This window comes from Adiantum capillus-veneris, chromosome 13 (genome assembly GCF_014529385.1).
Source record: "Adiantum capillus-veneris isolate H3 chromosome 13, ASM1452938v2, whole genome shotgun sequence".
In the NCBI taxonomy this organism is placed as follows: domain Eukaryota; kingdom Viridiplantae; phylum Streptophyta; class Polypodiopsida; order Polypodiales; family Pteridaceae; genus Adiantum; species Adiantum capillus-veneris.
This window is the reverse complement of record NC_140943.1, coordinates 6,258,536-6,282,477: the sequence shown is the minus strand read 5'-3', so window position 1 is coordinate 6,282,477 and position 23,942 is coordinate 6,258,536.

Sequence of the window (23,942 nt, the reverse complement as noted above, 5' to 3'; positions counted from 1 at the left end):
ACACCATTTTGAGGAGGATTGTAAGGAGTAGTAAGTTCACATTTTATACCTTTTGACTCACAAAAGTCCTGAAAGGCCTTTGAAACATACTCTCCACCATTGTCAGTGCGTAAGCATTTAAGCTTCTTGCCACTCTGATTCTCCACAAGTGTCACAAACGTTTTGAAAACACTAAACGCTTCATCATTGTGCTTGAGAAAGTAAACCCATACTTTCCTCGAGTAATCATCTATAAATGTCATAAAGTAAGAAGCTCCCCCTAGAGATAGGTTAGGCATAGGTCCACACAAATCACTATGAACAAGTGCCAACTGTGTATCTCTTCTACTGCTTCTATGCTTATGTGGCTGCTGTGTTTTCTTACCATACAGACAATGTTCACAGAATTCAAAATCATTAAATGAAAATCCAGGCAAATAACCAGAACGAGACAAGATTTCCATTCCCTTCTTGGACATATGTCCTAACCGGCTATGCCACAAAGAAACGTTCGGCTGCTCGATTACATTGATTACATTTTTAGAGACATTTGATACATAAATCATGTAAAGTCCTCCAGACTTTACTCCATGTGCTACTGTCATAGAACCCTTGGATATCTTCCACATGTTCTGTCAATAAGTGGTGACGTAGCCAGCATCATCAAGTAAACCTGTGCTGATCAAGCTCTTTGTAATTGCGGAAACATGTCTCACATTCTTCAGCGTGAAAGAAGAGCCATTCCGAAACTTTAATTGAACATCTCCAACACCTAAGATCTCACATGTCTGCCCATTGCCTAGCCGAACATGATCTTTAGTGGTCACATAAGAAGTAAACCACTCCTTGTTTGGAGACACATGAAGTGATTCCCCTGAGTCTATAATCCAGTCACTCAGTGCATTTCCATCAGATGCTGTAAGAAGAGCTGAGTCCATTGTATTCTTCAAGAAGTAGATGTCTCCTGGCACTAGACTGTCATCCTCTGCAACATTGTTTGTCACATTTATTTCTTGAATCTTCACTGAGGACTTGTTCTTCTCACCATGGTCTTCAGCTTTCTCTTTGCTTTTTTCTGCTTTCCATTCTCTGCAGTCTCTTTTCATGTGACCCTTCTTGCCACAATGGTAGCATTCTATGTCACTCTTGCCTTTAGCACTGCGGGACTTGCTACGAGACTGATTCCTCTTTCCACGTTTGTAATTTTCTTTGGTCCTTCCCCTGACAACTAAGGCTGTTCCTTTGCCTTTGTCCATTGTCTTTCTATTGGTTTCTTCAGTAAGCAGAATTCCTTCTACACCTGCTATGTTCAAACCATTTGGAGGTGCATAATTACTCAAAGCTGTGCGAAAAGTGTCCCAACTTTCCGGCAATGTGATCAACAGGAACATAGCTCTAATAGGTTCATCAAACTTGACACCTTGAGCTGACAACTGACTATAGATTGTGTTGAATTCATTCAGATGATTGGACATAGGTGTCCCTTCTTTCATCTTCAAGTCAACAAGCTGCTTAAGCCAGTATACCTGTGAAGCTGCACTCTGCTTCTCATAAAGATCACTCAGCTTTAACCATGCTTGATAAGCCGACATCTCGTCTACTACATTGAAGCAAACGCGTTCTACCAAAGTCAGCATAATGGTAGAAAGTGCCAATTCATCCATTTCGCTCCATTCATCTTCGTCCATATCTTCTGGTTTTATCTCCTTGAGCTTTATAGGTTTTATCTGCTTCTTTTGTACCAACACGTGCCAAATCTGCTTCTTCCACAATGGGAAATTGGTTCCATCCAGCTTCTTGATATTGTAAAGAGCACTGTCCTGTGATCCACCAACCATAGCTACGCTTCACAGTAGTTTACTTTTCTGGGAAAAATTCGGCAGAGTTTCCCCTGTAAACTGACCTCTGAACCAATATCAACCTGTCAAATGAACCAAGAAAGCTTCAGATTCTGCAGAAATTTTGGCAGAGTCTCCTTTGTATAATGGCTATGGTGTACTAAAAACAGACCAAAAAACAGCTCAAAAAACACTATCTCTCTGACACTGTAAGCTGCGGGTAAACCTGTCCTGCACCTGTACTGTCTCTCACCGTCGTGTCACTGTCCTATAAGCATAGACTGTGACAATGCCTCAACGGCAATAAAGCAAAGATGCAATCCCAACTGTCTAACTCACAGTCAATACATCCTAGCTGCCTATCTAAGGGTGCTCGAGGGATCGCTCCAAGACCTGCATCACCGAAAGGATCTCAACATTCGAGAATCCCCCAGCTCAATAAAACCTCACTCAACCCTCAACAAAGGCTGCAGTAAATCTGACAATACATAGACTTCCCACAAAGTCATACATCCACAAATTTCCCACTGTATGCTGTAACCGCTGCGGCGGTTGTTTGCTGCGTGACTCACAGCCAGCAAACCCTCAACATACATACATCATCTCTGACAATACATCCCATGTGGAAGTACCTGCAATGTCAGGATGAAATTTGGAATATCAAGCAGCAAACACAAGCTACCTGATGAACTAGTGGATGTCGCCTACAGTCTGTGTGTAGATGCGCCCGTGTCGTATGTGATACGCCTCCAAGAACTGTGAGCCGTCCTTCGATGTGTAGACAGCCACAAATCAACACTCTGAGAGTGTCGATATCCTCAGCAGCTGCAGTCTTAGGCCGAAAACCCCAAATTTGCAGAGTCGGATCTGCACCCGTCGAGACCACGTAGTCAAAAATGGCCTGCGCAGACCTTTGTCAAAGCCGAACGGTGGCCGAGATGACCTCAGAATGAAATTCTGAGAACACCAAGCCCTTGGGGCTCTCTCATAGGATTTGGGGCCGTGTCTTTGTCTGTCGCATTTCACTCCAATCTGAGCTGGCGACTCTAGCCTCCTGCAGTGCTGCCCCGAGCCTCGATCAGAGCTCTGATACCAGTTGAAGGAGTACGAGCGGAAGTGCGACGCGAGAGAGAGTGCGAGAAGAAGAGCACGACGATATGGTGAACTCGCTCTACTGTAATGTGTAGAGCATAATGAGTTCTTATTAGGTTTTTACAAAAGAATATGTGTACATACCTGGCAGCCCGCCCACTTACCTGGGCGACCACATTGGGCTTTATACCCCAACACACGCAACCACGACGCCATCCCAATAATTGATAGGCTATTTTCATCATTTTCTTCAGTTTTCACCCGAGCCATTGTAAATTCCCAATTTTTTGTAAATATCCTCTCTCTAGGTGATGGTCACAAAGGCCCACCTAGAGATTCCCATCTTTTAATAAACCTCCCAAAACAAAGCAAGGGTCAACCACACTGGGCCCACCACTTGCTTTGTCTCCCCGATTAAGCTTACCCTAACCACACTGGGATTACCATAATCCAAGCAGCCAACACCTATAAATTGGCACTGAGAGGTCACTATCGGGGGCAATTCATGAGGAGCCAAGCATTTGGTAGAGTGTAGTGGGAAGGATTGACGGCTAAAAGCACGCTTTGGTGGTACAAAAAGGACTGTCCTTGACAACACCTTTAACAAATCTTTGAGCTACAATGTCTACATGTCACATGAAAAACTACCTATCATACTATATATCAGTGGATAGATCTTCAAAAGGAGAATCTAAAAACACAAGGTCCGAAAAGTTTTGACCTAAACTACAAAAATTTTACCAGTCCCCACTTTTTCATTGGTAGAAGTAAAATAGGTCCTTTTTGTGTACCACCAAACCACGCTTTCACCCTGACACCATCACCATCACGGGGAGGGGGCTTGTGTGTTGGGTTTGCCTTGGGAATTGCACCATGCAAAGGGAACCACACCCACCTCTCAACTCCAATGGTCGATGCACACACGTATACACACTCTTGGTAGTAAGTTTCACAATCATGGAGTCGTCTTAGAGAACGCACCAAGTAGGCTGCACCACCTCCTCTCCCTACCTCTCTACCATCACGGCGTGACACTTTGTAAATACTGCAGAAATAATTCACCCTCACACCCCCCCGAGGATTTTCATCATTTGCAAATCTGTGTGTGTGTGTGTGTGTGTGTGTGTGAGAGAGAGAGAGAGAGAGAGAGTTTGCGGTGTTCATATCATCGTGGTTTGCGTCCTAGCCGCTCAAAGCTAGGTGGTGCCCCCTGTTTGCTTTACCATGGCAGGCTCGAGGCGCGCCATTCAGATCCCTGCGTTTTAGAGGCTGTCGGGGTTCAGGGTCCGCTTTGCTGCTGTCATTTGGTGCCCCCACTGAGGAGGGCTTTCTAAGACCCTTAAGTTTACAATGCTGAAAGTGACGCCCACTATTAATCATGGACGAATGGCTGAAGGAATTTTCTAACTGGAGGACTGAAGAAGAGGAGAAGAAGGAGGCACTAGCCGCCTTCATTGAGGTGCTACTGCCAGGGTGCAGTGTCGTCAGCATTCAAGAGGTAAATTCTCCATCTCGTGTTGCTCGTTCTAACTATAAATTGAGAGCATCAGGTGGGAGGTCGGTGAAGTGCCATGAGTGTTGTCAACCAAGGCACATTGTCAATGAGTGCCAACAGAAGGCAGTGAAAGGGCTGAAGTCATCTACATCGACATTCATCGCGAAGAAGTCATTCACATCAAGGAAGGGAAGCAAACGGTGTGACCTCTTTTCCCTAAAGAAACTGTAGTCAACGTTATAACTCCAAAGTGGCCCAAAGGGGCTGCTCCAGCCAAAGGCAAGGAGAAGATAAGCCAGTCTGGAAACACATGACCCCGAAGGGAGAAGCATCTGGCCAAGCAAGTGCTTCAAGCTCAGAGAGCCGGGTTGTACCCACTTTGCCAAAGAAGAAGTCATCTGAAGCTAAGCGGCGGAAGGTCACCTACCGATTTGCACGACGCATGCGAGTGCTACCAATTCACTTCGACAATCCGGAAGAAGAAGTGGTAACAAGATTCCCATGTCCTAGAGAAGAGTGGTTCGGCTACTGCTCTCGCTGTTTTGGAAAGCGAGTGGAGGATCTTCCTCCTCTCCCTGTACAACTTATCCTGAAGAAACTCTCTACCACGAGAGAAACCCAGTGGGCTGGGGACGAGTTGCAACTGAATGGAGTGGAATTCATGCAACACGCCAATTACGAAAATTACCTACAATTTCTGTTAGCCAAGAGGCTGGGAGTGGTCAGATGCGTCGCCATCACCCCGTACGTGCTGAGCAACGAAGGAAAGGTAGAACCCATGAAAGGCGACGACCTCTTGTGGATGTGCCGACTCATCAACACTGGCACGGTAAGAGTATGAGTAAGTATTCCACCCTCTGTGCATGATGGAAAATGGGCCGGCGACATTCCCGTTCAGATTCCTGCAGCATATGCATGTGAATAGTTATGTAGATAGGAAAGTCTTCTACCAACAGAAGATTGTACACCTATTTGGTGCGGTGGTACTAGGAGAAATCCTCAATTCCCCGAACCCTATCATTCTCCCCATATTAGATTACCATCATTCCTTTAATGTCTCTATCTTTATCCTGTTTTAACCTATCCACCCACCCCCGTAAAAAGCCGCTACTATTAATGTAATGTAAAAAAAAATAAAAAAATAAAAAGAGATTTGTAATTTCCTGAGTCACTACCATGGCAAGTGTTTCTTTCCCCACGTTCAGTGGAAAGAAGGGAGAGGATCTCACCACCGCCTTTTTGGATGATTTCGACATTGCTTGTGTCGTCTCCAACAAAGATGACGACGTTTCACAACTTAGAATTTTTCCTCTACTGATGAAAGTAGAGGCCAAGTCCTGGTATAATGCATTGCCCTAGGCTACCAAGAATGCAATGGAAAGTGTTAAGGGCTGCTTTTGTAAAGAGGTTTGGTGGAGGCACAACCTCGGAGAAGCTATGGCAGCTACTGACAGAATTAAAGCAGGGAGGCCTGCTGGAGTATGCCACATACGAGTACAAATTTGTGGACTTATGGGAGAGATGGGTTGCCTCACTGGAGGAAGGCGAAGGAGCGCCTAATTTCCTAAAGAAGGACCATTTCATTGCTGGTCTATGGTCGCCACTTAGAGAGAAGGTGAAGGGAAGGTTTTCTGCAACATATGAGTTGGCGGTCGAAGTAGCCCGCCTTAAAGACAAGAAGCTACGCATGCAAGCAAGAGTAAACGAGTTAGAGGAAACAAGCTCGGCCCGACCAACCCCAGTGGCTGCAATAGCCAATCATAGAGTCCAACCGCAAGAGGCATCAGAAGAGCAGCAAGACCTGCTGAGTCGCATCACCACCCAACTAGAGAGTTTATCTATGCATCTGGTGCAGCAAGGGCATGCATCTGGCAGGAACCCAGAACAAGAAAGAGGACAACGAAGGCAGAACCCAGAGTACCACTGTTATAACTGTAGGGAAGATGGCCATGGAATGTACTACTGCCCACATCCAAGGAGGCAAAATTTCACTCTAGGAGGGAGACAGAATCAGATCTCTCCACCAAGAGCAAGACCACAGCCACCCAGGAAACCACTCCCACCTGTTCAAATCCCACCACCAGCGGTGCAGCCACAGCTAGCCACACCAGTTCAATGCCAGTCACCAATGCAACCACCGCCACAATCACCACTTACACTCATCTTATGCACACCGCCAATTGGTACTAGCACACCAAGTATCATTGGTCTTGCAGAAGAGGTCAAGATGAAGGTAATAGAAGAAGGATCAAGCGAGAAGTTTGTTCAAAGGACGGAAGCAGTGGGGCAAGAGGTTAAAGAATCAAAAGATGCTACCCAGGTGGGGGAGGTAAGTCATGAAAATTGTGTTACAAATGTAAGTACATCTTTAACCTTGGATGAAATAGGAACCAAAGCAATAAGTCGACATCATTGGGCAGTAAGGGTAAGAAGGTGTAAAGTGTTGATTAGGCCTCGTCAGAGTAAGAGGAATGCAAAGGGCATGAAAGATACAAGAGAAGAGGAAGACCAGCTTGCTAGCAAGGCTTTGCAGAAGATGGACAACATATCAAGCAAAGGGGAGGGCTTTGAAAACAGAAGCCTGTGCACCAGCGTGAACCCAGGACAATGTAGCAAGCTAAAGGAATCTTGCATCAAGGTAGTTTCACTAGAGGACCATAACAAAGAGGTAAGTATGACTGAAGGTTTGGAGTTGGATATTGCTCCAAAGGCTTGGCAACCGAGCAAGACTTTATTGTGTAGTGTTATAGACTTAAGAGATGGGTAATGCCTCTAGTCTACTGAAGGGTGTTATAAACTTGGAGATGGGTAATGCCTCCAGTTTATGTGAGGATGTTCAGAGTAAGTTTGATGATCAATATGTATCCAACCTTTTAAGGATGTTCCAAACTCCTCCACAACACAGCATTGTGTTTGCATGGGATGCATCAGACCTATGGCTATGGCTAGCCGCTATAACATATAGAGAGAAGATCAACATGGAGATAAGAGCTAAGGAGCCATGGATGGACAAAAGGCTAATAGAATGCAAGAATGAAGAACTCATTCCCAAGTTGGTACAATTTTTTACAAATAGTGCATCCTCTCTTTGAAGGGAGGTAAGTGGATCACGCTTGTATCTAAGCTGCAAGGTAGGTGGCTTACTATCAGCATCAAAAAAGGCCGCTGACATGTTTGAGCACACCCAAAAGAGGCATGATATGCTTGCAGGTTTTCCCAGTCGCGACAATAAGCAAGATTTTGAAGACAACTTGAGCTCACCACACCAACAAGGCGGTCATATATGGTGGGCTCTTGGCACACTCTTTGGAATCTTAATTTTCAGTTCTGTCTTTGTAGGAGCCAAGATGCTCATTTCCCCTCTCGCTCTATTGATGATTACATTTTTGGTCCAATTTGTCATGCAAATTTTATTGTTCGAACACTGCAGACAATGATCCTATTTTTCACTTGGGATCCAGGAGGACACTAGCACAGAGTTTTGGAAGCCATGGGCTTCCCGTTTAATCAACTGACACTATTCCAAGGAACATGCTATCACTCGGACCTGTTACAGATTCATGAGTATCCCAAAAATCTCACCAATGGCCAAATGGAATGGCTAGTTCAGAAGGAAACTCGATATCGGCTCCTACAGCTAAGCGAAAGAAGAATCAGAGTCAGAGCTAGAAGCATGAATGCCTCTAGCCAAAGGGAGAGGACTAATGATAGCCGGCTTTTGAAAAATCAAAGAAAAAGAAGAAAAAAAGCTTATTTTTCCTCTGTTGAAGCCTTGGAAACACTGTTGGAAGGCTCGCCACCGCCTGGTCAATCCTCCCAACACCCCTACGGGCATGACACCCCCCTCCCCCCCCCCCCCCCTTTTGATTTGCCGGCCTTGTCACCCTCAGCCCCATTCATACCCCAGCCTAACCGGCCGCCCTCGGTTTCAAATACCCTTAATCCCCCCCGTAGTTTATCCCCCCCCCCCTGCCCGACGGGCATTGGATGAAATAACACCCCCTCTCTTTCTCTCTCATTTTCCCTACATACTTCTCTCTAATATCCTCTCTCCCAAATTTACCACCCCCCGGCCAGGCGCAAGCTTTGAGCACTCACCTCGACCCCTCTCTCGTGCTCCCTCTGTGTTGAGCCACATGGAAACCCTCCCCCTTCGCTCTCCCGTATTCTTACACACTCACCCTTTACACCCCCCCCCTCACACTTTTCCCCCCACTCTCATTACCCCCCCCCGTTGGCCCACTAATATTCTTCCCCTAACGCCTCCCCCCTCTTCCCCACCCGCTCGCCTCACCCTCCCCTCGGGTTCACTCACCCTTCCCTTGGCCCGATATCCCCACTATCCCCCCCACACCATTGACTTCTACCTCCCCCTCATCCTTGAGATAGCATACAAAACGGAGGATAAGACAACACCTCCCCCCTCTCACACACTCTCTTCCCCCCCCCCCCCCAGTGGGCACCCGTCGTAGGAGATTCCCCCTCCCTCTAGCGCCACCTCATCCTCTCTCTCTCTCTCTCTCTCTCTCTCTCTCTCTCTCTCTCTCTCTCTCTCTACGCATTGATGTAAAGACAGAATTTGACCTAGTAGACAGCAGTTCACTCTTTTGACCATAACTTGCTCATCCGAACTCCGATTTAGGTGATCTATAGCCTCAATCGAAGAGCACAAAGCCCTCTACGCATTGATGTAAAGACAGAATTTTTCTGTGTAATGGAAGGCTTTGCTGTAACAGCATCTCAGAACTGAAAAAACTGTCAAAACTTTGCGTTTTTGTTGCCGACTTGAAGGCAATGTCAGACAAAACTCGCAAGGGTGGAAAAGCGACACTCGCCATGGAGAATGATGCAAAATCTCCAAGGAATTTGGATGCTAATCCAACCACATCGTCTACAACAACGGAAGCAATGATCATGGCTTACTTGATCTCGTTACAAGAAACCGTCAACAAGCAAGGTGAAGAGTTGCGCGCACTTGCAATGGAGAATGGTACTTTAAGAGTTCTCGTTGTGGAGAATGAGCACCTCAAGAAGGTTCTTGAAATGCAAACAACGCGTTTGATGCATCTTGAGAATGAAGTTCAAGAATGTAAACGCTCTCTTGTGGACATGAATGTAGTGAAAGAGCGCTTGAGCAAAGTTGAGAGTGATCATGTATTGAAAGAGGAAACGATAGATACAATACGACATGATGTATGTGAGATGAGAAATGCATCCAAATCATGGGCTGATATATGTAAGGATAATGTGGTTTCTACATCTCCTATCACGCAAGCCGTTGTCCAAGCAAAGAATGTAGAGAATGTGGACACTCAAGAATTGCAAGAACGACAAAAACGCTCAAAGAACATCGTCATTCGTGGAATCAAGGAGGAAAGCATGGAAACACCCCAATCTCTTGCGGTTGCTATTGAAGAGTTTTTTGCTACACACTTTGGCATGTCAGGAATCATGGCTTATGGTGCACATCGAGTTGGAAAACAAGGAGTCCCTCGCTCGGGAGAAAGACCTATTGTATGTACCATGGCTGATGAGGTAAAGAGAAAGATCATCCTTGACAATGGTTGGATCTACCTCAAAGGAACGGGTTGTAATGTATATGAGGATCGCACTCTTATGCAACAAAATGTACGTCGCAAAGCATACGAGGAAAGAAGCAAGAAGGTTAAGGTATCATCTCAAGAAGAAAAGGCACTTGAGGAGGATGCAAGTCCACCCAACAAATAGGGACACATGATCTATGAGACCAACTCACGCTTGCGAATAAGCTTTTGGAATTGTAACGGGTATCCATGGAATGCGGGAATTGGCATTGATGAGCTTACCAATGACTCCGATGTGATACTTCTTGTCGAAACATGGGAGCATGATGCGCAACGAATTCTTGGATTTGACAAATATGATGTACATTCTTTGATGTGGGCCAAAAATGCAAAGCAACGAAGAGGCCAAGGAGGCATAGCATGTATGACCAAAAAGGGTTTGAAAGATGTTTCCATTGTCAAAGAAGATAAGTATAAACGGTACTTATGGTTGAAAATCAGCCCACCAAATGGTCAAGTCATGTTTGTGGCCGGCTGCTACATTCCTCACTATGACTCCAACTTTTATGCTCGCTTGAATATGGATAGAGATCAGCCCTTTGTTGAACTAGAGGAAGACATTGCTTATTACAAGGATCAAGGTGAAGTCATTGTTTTTGGAGACATGAATGCTCGCACAAATATGTTACAACACGACACACAACAAGTCGACATGCCGCATGTATCAAGAAGAGTGGATGACTCATACATGTATAATCGAAGTTCTAATGATGCAAAAGAAGTGGATCACTATGGAAAGTCACTTCTACATATGTGCAATAGTACCGGAATGCTCATTGCAAATGGTGTATCTCTATGGCAAGGCACCAATGACTTTACATGTAGAAAGCACAATGGTGCTAGCGTGATTGACTATATGTTGTTCTCAGAAGCCACTCTAGAATGCATACAAAGCTTTACACTTGGTGAATGGAATCCGGAATCGGATCATAGGATGTTATGTATTGACCTCAAGTGTGGTAAACGGCCCGAGCATGTAGCCTCCAATCATGATGTGAATCATTTGTACCTACGTCTAGACTTCAAACGAGCACTTATATATGCTGATATGGTGGACCAAATGTTAAGCATGATAGAGCATCAAGGGAGCCCAACATTAGAATGCAAGTGGAAAGTTTTCAAAGAAGTAATTTTCTCTTGTGCGAAGGAATGCTTTTCGGCGAAACACATGTCTTGCAAAAGGTCTAAGAAGGGTAGCACCAAGAAGAAATGGTTTGACATGGAATGTAGTCAAGCCCGAAAACACTTGCTAAGATTGGATGCAATCAAAGACAAGGAAGTTTACTTGGAATGTTCACACACATACAAAGCACTTGTTCAAAAGAAGAGGAGAAGGTGGGAAGTCGAAAAACAACTTCTTTTAGCACAAGAGAAAGCACATGCATGTGGCAAGTTTTGGCAAAATCTAAAAGGCAAGCGCGTTGAGAGCTTTGGTGACTTGACTCTTGAGGATATGTATATGCATTGTAAGAACCTCTATGAGCAACCCAATGTTGATAAGATGGAGGGTTGTAGCTCCCTTCCATTTATGTCTCCCTTCTTTACCATTGAAGATGTATGCCGCGCGCTTGAGAAACTTGCTACTCGCAAGGCAGGTGACCTTCAAGGTGTCAAGGCTGAAATGATTAAATGGACAAGCAAGAAAACACGATATTGGATATGCGATATGTTTAACCTTGCACTTCAGTATGGCATGCCTCATGATTGGAGTGCAAATTGGATCAAACCTTTGCACAAAGGAGGAGATGTAAACAATGTGAACAACTATCGCACTATAATGGTTGGTTCTTTGATGGCAAAGTTATTTGGATGTATCATGGAGATGAAGATAAGTGAATGGGCTGAAAAGAATGGCAAACGTGCGCTTGGCCAAGCAGGTTTTCGAAAGCATCATAGCACTATTGATCACCTTGTCACTCTTCGAGTTCTTATGGAAGCGTCTCGATTGAAAGGAAAAAAGTTGTATTGTTGCTTTGTGGATTTCAAGAAAGCTTTTGACATGGTACTGCGAGGAAATCTTTGGAGACGTATGCAAAGCCTTCAAGTGCCGAGAGAATTTATGCATGCAGTCTTTCGCATCTACCAAAAAGTGATATGTCGATTACGTATGGGAGATGGAATTTCAGAATTTTTTGCAAGCACTATTGGTGTCAAACAAGGATGCCGACTTTCCCCAACCCTCTTTGGGCTACTCATTGATGAATTGGAATACATGGTTCTTGATTTTATGCAGCAAGAAGGCATAGAAGAGGTTAAGATTGGAAATGCGGTGATCATGCTTTTGCTTTATGCCGATGATGTAGTGCTCTTGGCACATACCTTAGAAGATGCACAAAAGCTTATGAGTGTCTTGGAACGCTTTTGCCTACATAGCGGGCTGATCGTGAATGGATCCAAAACCAAGGTTATGCTTGTAAAGACCCTCAATGACGAAAATCCATGCATTGTATACAACAATGAGAAACTTGAAGTGGTAGATCACTTCAAGTACCTTGGCCTTGAGGTTCCATCCAATCATAAATGGAAGGATTGTGCAATGCGTCGCTTGGAAGCCGGAAAGAGGGCTTATTATGCATTTGAGAACATGTGCAATGCAGGAGAGATCAAGTGTTGGGCTCTCAAAAAGTACCTCTTTGACACATTGGTGACACCGGTGCTTCTTTATGGAGTGGAGGTGTGGGGTGGAAGCATCGGGAAGTCTACTTGGAAAGAGTTTGAGAATGTCCAAAAGCATTTTCTCACCAACTTTCTCCAAGTCAAGACACAAACACCCTACATGCTCTTACTTCTTGAGTCCGGATCGCTTCCCATTGAGGTCTTGGGCATGAAAAGGGTTGTGGAGTACATGCGTAAGACACAACGTAGCCCTTTGCATCGACTTCCTAGAATCGCATATGAAGCAAGTCAAAAGGTTCAAAAGACATGCAAGAGCAAAATACTAAGTTCGGGGTGGATGCTTGATATCAAGAAATGGTTTGGAAGATGGGATGCATGTCACTTGGTCAAGGATGCGTCGATCGACTCCCAAGTTAATGAGGCCTTCTTACAACGCCAATGTATCATGGCTTGGGAGAAATCTGGAGGTTCTCGCTTCAGCCATTACACCACACACGTTGCCCCAAACTACAAATCTCTCTTCTTCTCGGAACGAGGTAACCGAACCCCTTCCTACATCCTTGAGCCCATCCCGTTGAGTGCGATCCGCACCATTGCCTCTATTCGTCTTAGCTCCCATTCTCTACGCTGCGAGACAGGACGTTGGGGCACTGGCGAGGAGTGTCATCGACTTTGCACCTTATGCCCTCGTCAAGTGCGAGAGAGTGAGTACCACACACTACTTGAGTGCTCAGCTTTTGACCACATTAGGTCCTCTTTTCCCCATATATTCAGCCATGAGCTCTCCCTACATACCTTCCTCTCCCAACCACGATGTGGACTCTCTATTGCGACGCTCATTTTAGCCATTTTTGAGCATCGAGAGTCACTTATGAACTCCACTCACACCACGTGACATGTTCATTTGGTCCCATAGGTCATATTTGACCTCCCAGGACGATAATAGAACTATCTATCTATCTATCTATCTCTCTCTCTCTCTCTCTCTCTCTCTTGTTTGTCAATTGCGCATGGGAAGAGAAATTTCAGAAATTTTTGTAAGCACTATTGGGGTTAAACAAGGATGTCCATTGTCACCAACTCTCTTTGGTCTATGCATCGATCAATTGGAACAAATGGTACTTGACTTTATACAAGAAGAAGGCATTGAATAGGTCACTATTTGCAATGCGATAATCATGCTTTTGTTGTATGCGGATGATGTAGTGCTTCTAGCACACACTTTAGAAGATTCACAAAAGCTTATGGTTGTCCTTGAGAACTATTGCTTGCATAGTGGGCTGATTGTAAATGAATCCAAAACAAAGGTTATTCTTGTGAAAACCAACCATAAGGAGAAGCCATGCATTGTGTACAACAACGAGACACTTGAAGTTGTTGAGAGCTTTAAGTACCTTGGCCTTGAGGTTCCATCCAATCACAAGTGGCATGAATGTGCTGTGCGTCGTTTGGAAGCGGGAAAGAGAGCATATTATGCATTTGAGAACATGTGTAATGCGGGAAACATCAAGTGTTGGGTTCTCAAGAAGTATCTTTTTGATGCATTGGTGACACCGGTTCTTCTTTATGGAGTTGAAGTGTGGGAAGGGAGCATCTCAAAGTCTACTTGGAAAGAGTTTGAGAACGTCCAAAAGCGTTTTCTTACAAACTTTCTCCAAGTTAAGACACAAACACCATATATGCTCCTACTTCTTGAGTCGGGATCTCTTCCAATTGAGGTTATGGGCATGGAAAGGGTTGTGGAGTACATGATAAAGATGCGTCAAAACCCCTCACATCGACTTCCTACAATTGCATGGGAAGCAAGCAAAAAAGTTCAAAAGACGCATAAAAGCAAGATCTTGAGCACGGGATGGATGCAAGACATAAAGAAGTGGTTTGGGAGATGGGATGCATTACACTTGCTACATGATGCTTCAATTGACTCTCAAGTGAATGAAGCTTTTCTACAACGCCAATGTATTACGGCTTGGGAGAAATCCGGTGGGTCACGCTTCATACATTACACCACCTATATTGCCCCCAACTACAAAACCATGTTCTTCGCTGAGAGAGGAAACCGTACTCACACTTACATGCTTGAGCCTATTCCCTTGTCCGCGATACGCACTATCGCAGCAATTCGGCTTAGCTCCCATTTCCTTCGATGCGAGATAGGGCATTGGGGCAATGGAGAAGAGTCAAATCGATTGTGCACATTATGCTCACTGCAAGTTCGAGAGTCTGAGTACCACACACTACTAGAGTGCTCAGCTTTTGATCACATCCGAACTTTCTTCTCTCACATTTTCAGCCATAACTTAGACCTACACACTTTCCTCCCCCAGCCAAAGTGTGGGCTCTCCATTGCGACTCTCATCACTACAATTTTGGAGCATCGAAAGTCACTCATCAGCCATACACATACTACATCACATGTAACTTTGGTCCCATAGGTCATATTTGACCTCCGAGGACGATAATAAAATCTCTCTCTCTCTCTCTCTCTCTCTCTCTCTCTCTTCCGTTTCAAGCCCGAAGGCGCAGCGCGCATGACCATGGAGCCCACGCCTTCATACACCACACACTCACCCTCATCCTCATCCTCACACTCACACACACACAGCCCCAACCCCTCTCCCTCTCTCGTGCTCTTTTTTGGCAGTAGCAGCCCGCCCTCCCGCTCTCTCTCCCTCTCGGCCTGTACAGGCGCAGCGCGTTCTCTCTCTCTCTCTCTCTCTCTCTCTCTCTCTCTCTCTCTCTCTCTCTCTCTCTCTCTCTCTCTCTCTCTCTCTCTCTCTCTCTCTCTCTCTGTCTCTCTCTCTCTCAACACCACCCCCCCCCGCCCCCTCCCCCCCACCCCAAGCTTGAGTAGTTGCCGCTGACCGCCGAACAGAGAAGAATTTTTTAAAAATAAAATATATAAAAAACATATATACATTATGTACATAAGCCCCGTTCCCACCGCACGCTCGCGCACACATACAAATACACACATGCACTCACGCACACACACCCATATACATACATACACACATATATATATATATATATATATATATATATATATATATATATACACACACACACACACACACATCCGCCCACATGCACATACGTACACACACACACGCGTATACGCACCACAAATTCAGGAAAAAACGAAGGACTTCACAACTACGACAACCACAAAAAGATGAAGGATCTAACGCACGTGCCGCCAACAACAAAAAGAGGAAGTGCGCCGAAGGCATGCCTCGTCCGACCCCGAAAAGTACGCTCGACACCGACGCACCGGCAACACACCATTCGCCGGCAACACGCAACCACGACGCCATCCCAGTAATTGATAGGCTATTTTCATCATTTTCTTCAGTTTTCACCTGAGCCATTGTAAATTCCCATTTTTTTGTCACTATCCTCTCTCTAGGTGATGGTCACAAAGGCCCACCTAGAGATTCCCATCTTTTAATAAACCTCCCAAAACAAAGCAAGGGTCAACCACACCGGGCCCACCACTTGCTTTGTCTCCCCGATTAAGCTTACCCTAACCACAGTGGGATTACCATAATCCAAGCAGCCAACACTTATAAATTGGCACTGAGAGGTCACTATCGGGGGCAATTCATGTGGGGGGCAATTCATGAGGAGCCAAGCATTTGGTAGAGTGTAGTGGGAAGGATTGACACCACCACCATCACGGGGAGGGGGCTTCTGTGTTGGGTTTTCCTTGGGAATTGTACCATGCGAAGGGAACCACACCCATCTCTCGACTCCAATGGTCGATGCACACACGTATACACACTCTTGGTAGTAAGTTTCACAATCATGGGGTCGTCTTAGAGAACGCACCAAGTAGGTTGCATCACCTCCTCTCCCTACCTCTCTACCACCACAGCGTGAAACTTTGTAAATATTGCAGAAATAATTCACCCTCACACCCCCCCGAGGGTTTTCATCATTTGCAAATATCTTTGTGTGTGTGTGTGTGTAAGTTTGCGGTGTTTATATCATCGTGGTTTGCGTCCTAGCCGTTTAAAGCTAGGTGGTGCCCCCTGTTCGCTTTACCGTGGCAGGCTCGAGGCGCGCCATTCGGATCCCTGCGTTTTAGAGGCTGTCGGGGTTCGGGGTCTACTTTGCGTCCGTCACCACCACTACCAAGAGAAGAACATGCAGTATTGAGATATATATATCTAGATCAATAACTAGAGGATAGTGCTTTGGTACTAGTATAGATGTATCATGAGGAAGAACATCACATACATTATCATTAGAATTATCCTTATCCATCAAAGGTCATGGAATCCTATGATCAAGAAAGTGCTATATCATCCTCTACAACTTCAGAGTTGATAAAGGGAAATTTAAATTAGATCAAAGGGTTTACCTTAAGGCAGGGAATACTGATGTTCATAGCTAACTAGGGTGGATCTAGACCAAATTCATATCCTCAAATACCATACGCACAACAACCTAAACAACAAAGACCTCTGAGACCTTGTTTTAGGTGTGGAATTGGGCTAGAGACTTCCTTGGGAATCAATTGAAGGCTATAGTCAACCCTTATCATGGGAAGAAGAGTGATGGAGGATATTGTGGAGAATGCGGGATTAAACACTTGTACCCAGATTTCTTGTAGAACCTAGATAAAGGTGAGAAGGTGACGATGAACATTGTGGAGGTTTTATCATTATCAAATGGATCAAAATCAAAGACAAAGATACCATTGAAAGCGATTACGAGAGTGCACGCAAAATAGAAAACAACAAGCCAACAAGAAGGTAGAGACTCCCATAAATCTATTAGTGCAAAATCAATTAGAAAAACCATACAAGATGGAGTGAGTGCACAGTACCATAAGAAGGTTAAGATTGTTACGGTTGATCTATCCCAAGCTTGAAAGAAATCACACCAACTAGCAAAACTAGTACTAGAGGAAATATGTGAGACTGAACTAAACCCAAATGAAACCAGGAAAAAGAAAGTTAGTTTTGGAGGTTTGGTGCTCGTTCACAGAAAATTAGAGCCATTAGAAGAAATTCTGAAAGCATACAAGGTCAAGCTAGACAATTGCCAGAGATGATGGAACATAGATGGCTAACCCATAAGTAGGCATATCCTTACTAAAAATTTTGTATATTTCAGACCCTTGCTCTCTTGCAAGGCTTGGAATTATCTTCTGAACCCCTCTCTATGGAAACATCTCTTGTCCTCAGATGTATTGGCATCTTGGATGCTTTTGAATTAATATATGATTTGACTCTTACCACAAACAAAAAGATGTCTATCTTGCACATGTTATCTTTTAATGATTGGGTCAAGATTTTGGATACCTTGGACAAGGATTCCAAAGATGGTGTTAATTTGATTTCTCAGTACATAGCCCAGCTACCTATACTCTTTGTACAATATCAGAAAGAGCTTGCCCTGTTTTCCTCTTCTGGCTGAATTTTCTAACTTTCTGAACTACGTGACCTCAATCCTTCTTTTATCAGTACCTCGGCTACTCCAACTATCCCTCAGACAGATGGTATCTTTTGTAAAGATAGTGCGGCTCTTGAGGCCGTCAAAGAATTTTAGAGTAATATTTTCTCCCTCAGTGACTCTAGCCTCTTAGAAATGGCACCAAAAATTTCCAAGGTTTTCCCTTTCCTACCTGTTAGGCAAATTGAATCTTTTGGGGTGGACCATCAGCTTTGGGTCCTACCTAACAAAGCGTTTCTAGCACCTATTCTTGGTGAAACCTGAATTTACCTGGCTAATCTTCTTTCCTCTATTGTTTAAGACTGCAGACTCAAAATTTTGAAAGGTGGACAGCTCCTAGACAAAGGGGAACTCATAAAATCCCCCTTCAACCTCAACCTCATCGACCATTCTAAATGCCCTTCCAATATAGGCCTCTACATTCGTACAAAGGGGAACATGGAGTTTGCCAAAAGTAACCTAGATTTCTACACAGAATCCATATGGAATGTTTTCCACCCTATGTTAAATGTGATTACAAGTTTCTTGACCCCAAAGATTCATGCAAATCCATCATCATGTGGTTTGATCATGCCATTTGGTTTATCCTCCCCATCTGGACCTACTCTTCCCCAAAAAACCGATCGAATTTCATCTCTCCCTTATTTGATCTTGGTTGGGCATCCAAACTAAACAAATAGTAATTGCTAATGTTGGATATCCTGAAGGAACTAAAGTCTGATGAACCTGGGATTTATCTAACCACTTATGCTAATTACAAAGGAGTGACGATTATCACTAGCTTACTCAAGCCTTTTATTGAGGATGAGGAATCCCCCTCACTAAAAAGACATAATTCTCTTACTACTCCCAACTCTTTTACTTCATTTTTGACTCATAGCTCTTCCTCTAATTGAGAAAAATCTTGTAGCTACACTAGAGGAAGAGGCAAAAACACCCCAATCAGGCACCTTCTTCACTTATAATCATTGATGAATATGTAGGTTGCGGTGAGCCCATGTGGAAGGCGGCATCTCAACAAAAAAAACTCCTTGCAAAGATTATATTGCAAACACTGTCTCTTTCAAAATGAGCTTCTCGATTGGATACACCCTAAGAAACTTTTTTGTGAGTGTTTTGACTTACTTTTTGGTAACCACAAATTACTTGACAATGCACTTATTGGCTGGAAGTATCAACAACCTATTAAAAATTTGGTATACAGTAATGATTTTCTTCGACACAACTCCATTGCTGAATGTGTCTGAAACAAGTTTATCACATTTTTCAAATACTTTGATACATATGGTATGCATGCTTGACTTGTGATCTTAGAATCATTGAAAATACCACAGCCCAGAAAATCCTAGCTAAAAGGCTTAATCACATACCTAACTTTTTCAAAAACCCGTATCTTGCTTTATCAGCTTTACTTAGCGGCTTAACTGACCTTGTCAGTTCTCTCCGACTGAAGAAGATAGTCCTACTGGACTTCGCAAAATTGGTGGAAAAATATTTCTTCCAAAAAATCTCACATGTACCTGGTAAATGGTTGTCTACAGATGGCTCTTGGATTACACAACAACTGGCTCTTGAATTTCAAAAATTATCAAAAAGTTGGTTTATAGTAGGACTGGATAAAAGCCGTAATTGTCCCACTCTGATTTGCAAAAACCTAGCTTGGAAAGCAGCACATTCTCGGGTATCTGGAAAGGAATTCACAATACTTAACACATCCCTACAAGAGGTTACCAATAATATCTCAAGACACTTAGGAGATTTGCTTCCAAAATGGAGTACCATATCAGGAAGGTTTTTTTTGGCTAATAAATCATGATGGTAAAAATGTATTACTCCTTGGTTTGAGAACCCATGCGTTAACATTGTTTCTGAGAAAACCTGATGTATGAAGGATATTTTGGTGCATGATGATGCATGTTAGAACTCTGCCAATAAACCTTTGCAATGCTTGTATACGTTGTGTTGATAAGGTGCTACATTACACATTTTAGCATTCACAAGTTAGGGTATAGTTTATGAAATAGCCCCAAAGGGTGACTGTTCTTTATGCTTCATGGTTCGACCTTTGTTTTGGCTGAATACCGCGTTTATATTAGGGGGTTGCCACTTGGTATGCTAATCAGTAAGGCACAATAATTTTTTTGAAACTAAGAGGAGTATAATTAGTGTATTTTTTTCATTTGGCATATAAGCTTAGGGAAGTTGGACTCCCATAAACCCTAAATGAGCATATACTATTCAAAGTGTGTCTTGATAACAGAAACAAGTTTGATACTCTTAAACTATTAATGGAATTTTTAAGATATCTAAATTTTTTTGTTACTTTATGGCTTCATGTACTTAAAAAGCAAGAGGAAGTGGAGCTTGACTAATCTGGCAAAGTAAAACTCAAAAGACTGATGAGTTGTTATAGGGGATAAGACACTTGGATGAGAAGGGGTAGTGGCCTTCTGATCAAAATAATATGTATGCTATTATGATGATAAGGATATTGAGAAATATAATCTTTGGGATAATAAAATGTTTTACATAAAATCTGGAACACCTGAGTACTTTGGACAATGCTTTTAAGTTAAAAAAGTTGTAAGATGAACATGGATAACAACTGGTATAGTCCATTGATACTTGTAAAACCATCCAAGGCTAACGTATTTGTTGTCTTGTTTGGATGAATGCACGTAAGGACTCTATCTTATCTTGGAAGATTTTTTGGCTTAAAGAAATTGTCTACACATGATTACACTTACACCTACTGCTTGGGAAGTACTTCTGATATCTGTATACTGGAATGAGGCTTCATTCTTATAAGCATTGTGCAAAGATAATTACACTTACACTTACACCTACTGCTGGGGAAGTACTTTTGATATGTGTATACTGGAATGAGGCTTCATTCTTATAAGAATTGTGCAAAGATAATTACACTTACACTTACACTTACACTTACACCTACTGCTGGGGAAGTACTTTTGATATATGTATACTAGAATGAGGCTTCATTCTTATAAGCATTGTACAAAGATAATTGTAAGACTCAGTTGTTTTTGTACTTATCATTACTCTTTCTCTGAAGCCAGCTGTTTTTTGAATGTTAAAAGTTCAATTATGTCTTATTATTAAAGTAAAAATAGCTACACACACACATACACACACACACACACACACTTTCTGCTCTCCTCATGGCTCAGAGGCACCACATACCTGCACACTCTCACGTTCTCCGTCTTCTTAGTGGCCTAGTTGAGTCACCCAACATGGACTCTCTCTCTCTCTCTCTCTCTCTCTCTCTCTCTCTCTCTCATTTGCAAGCGTCGGCTTCCATACACTGCACGCCTGTACCACTCACTCCTATGCAATGATGGCTTCTCCCTGTCGTTAGCAGTGAGCATGTGGATAGCAACCCTTAACTCTTCTCTCTCTCTCTCTCTCTCTCTCAAGCATTTTTGAAGTGAACAGGTTCAAGAAAGTTGACTCTCATCTCTTATTTTACATATAATGTCTTCTGGTACTCACAAGGGTTCATCTTCTTTAACAAGGTCCACAACCATTGTGGAAAATGATCCAAAATCTCCTAAGTGTGGAGATAGCAACACAACCACTCAACCAAAGACATCAAAAATTATGATCATGGCATACTTGGTATCATTGCAAGAGACCGTAAACAAACAAGGCAAAGACTTACAGGAACTTGCAATGGAGAATGGTATGCAAAGGGTACTTGTGGTTGAGAATGAGAATATCAAGAGGACACTTGAGATTCAAACAACATGTTTGATGCAACTTAAAGAGGAAGTAAAGGAATGTAAATTCTCTCGTGGACTTGAATACTTTGAAGGAGCACATGAGCAAAGTAGAGCACATGTTGCATACTCCATGAGCCGGGATGTATGCAACATGAAAATTGTATGCACAAATAAGTCTTGGAATGATGTATGTGGTAACAATGTGGTTCCCAATTCCTCACTCATGAAAGCTATCACTCAAACAAAGAATGTTGAGAATGTGGATGTGGAGGAGTTGAAGGAACGGGAACGATGAACATTGTTATTTGTGGAATTTCAGAAGAGAAGCTAGAGACACCTCCTTCTCTTGCCATTGTTATCAAAGATTTCTTCAAAACCCACATTGGCATGTCCGAAGTTATGTTCTATGGAGCACATAGAGTGTGTAAGCAAGGAGCTCCTTGCTCGGGAGAATGGCCAATTGTGTGCACCATGCCGGATGAGACCAAACAAAAGATGATCCTTGATAATAGTTGGATCTATTTGGGGGATGCAAAATGTTTTGTATATGAAGATGCACTATTAGGAAACTTAAGAATGGGTTGCAAGCATATGAGGAAAAGAATAAGAAAAACAAGGAGATCTCTCACGAAGAAAATGTGCTCAAGGAGGAGGCAAGTTCCTCGAGCAAAGAGGGATGCTCGACCTATGAGGCCGCGTTACAATTGAAAATATGCGTTTAGAATTGCAATGGATACCCATGGAATGTAGGGGTTGGCATTGATGGACTACTTCTTGTTGAAACTTGGGAGCATGATACACAAAGAATTAATGGCTTGGAGGATTACAATGTACATTCATTGATGTGGTCAAAGAATATCAAGCAATGAAGAGGGCAAGGAGGGGTAACATGTATGGTTAAGAAAGGATTGGAAGACTTTGTATCAATTGTGAAATATGAAAAGTACAAACATTATGTATGGCTGAAAATTATGACACCAAAAAGAGCACCCATTTTTGTAGTCGGTTGCTACATTCCTCATCTGAAGATTCCCCTTTTATGCATGCATGGATAGAGATCGGCCATTTTTTTAATTTAGAAGAGGACATTGCTTATTGCAAAGGCGAAGGTGATGTTATTGTATTTGGGGATATGAATGCTCACAAAAAAACATTGCAACCTGATACTCAATAATTTGATTTGCCACATTTCAAGGGAGTTGGAGGAAGTTCACTTGTATGATCGTATTTCAATGGATGAGAAAGAGTCGGATCACTATGGAAAGTTACTTTTACACATGTGTAATAGCACGGGTATGATGATTGCCGATGGTGTATCTTTGTGGAGCGGAACCAATGAATTTACATGTGGAAAACATAATGGGGACAATGTGATTGACTATATGTTACTCTTTGAAGCCATCGTGTATCGCATAAAGAGTTTTATGTTTAGCCAATGGACCCAAGAATCAAACCATCATACCTTATGTATTGACCTTGCATGTGGATAAGCAACTAAGCATGATAATATAGCCAAAGGGAAGAGAAGTTATCATTATGTATGGATTTCAAATGGGCACCAATGTACATTGAAATGGTTAAGCAAAAGTTATGGATGACAAAGCTTCAATATGACGTACCATTGGAAATTAAATGGGAAGCTTTCAAGAAATTTATTTGTTCTTGTGTCGAAGAATTCTTTGCCATAAAGCATCTCCGTGGTATCAACAAAGATAGATAATGCAAAAGGTGGTTTGATAAAGAATGTCAAGATTCTCAAAAGTCCTTGATAAAGCTTGATGCAACTATGGACAAAGACAACTATCAAAGTCATTTGCATACATACAAGCGATTGATTCAAAAGAAGAGAAGAAGATGAGAAGTAAAAAAAAAACTTTTTCAAGTCCAAGAAAATGCACGTGCATGTGGAAGATTTTGAAAAAACTTAAGGGGCAAGCGGGTTGAGAATTTTGGTAACTTGAGTCTTGTGGATATGTACACACATTATAGGCAATTATATGAGCAACCATATGCTGAAAAAATGTTATTTTATGGTTCACTCCCATGTATGCCCTCTTTTTTTACTATTGAGGATATATGCGATGGGCTTGAAAAGTTGGCCACTCGCAAAGCA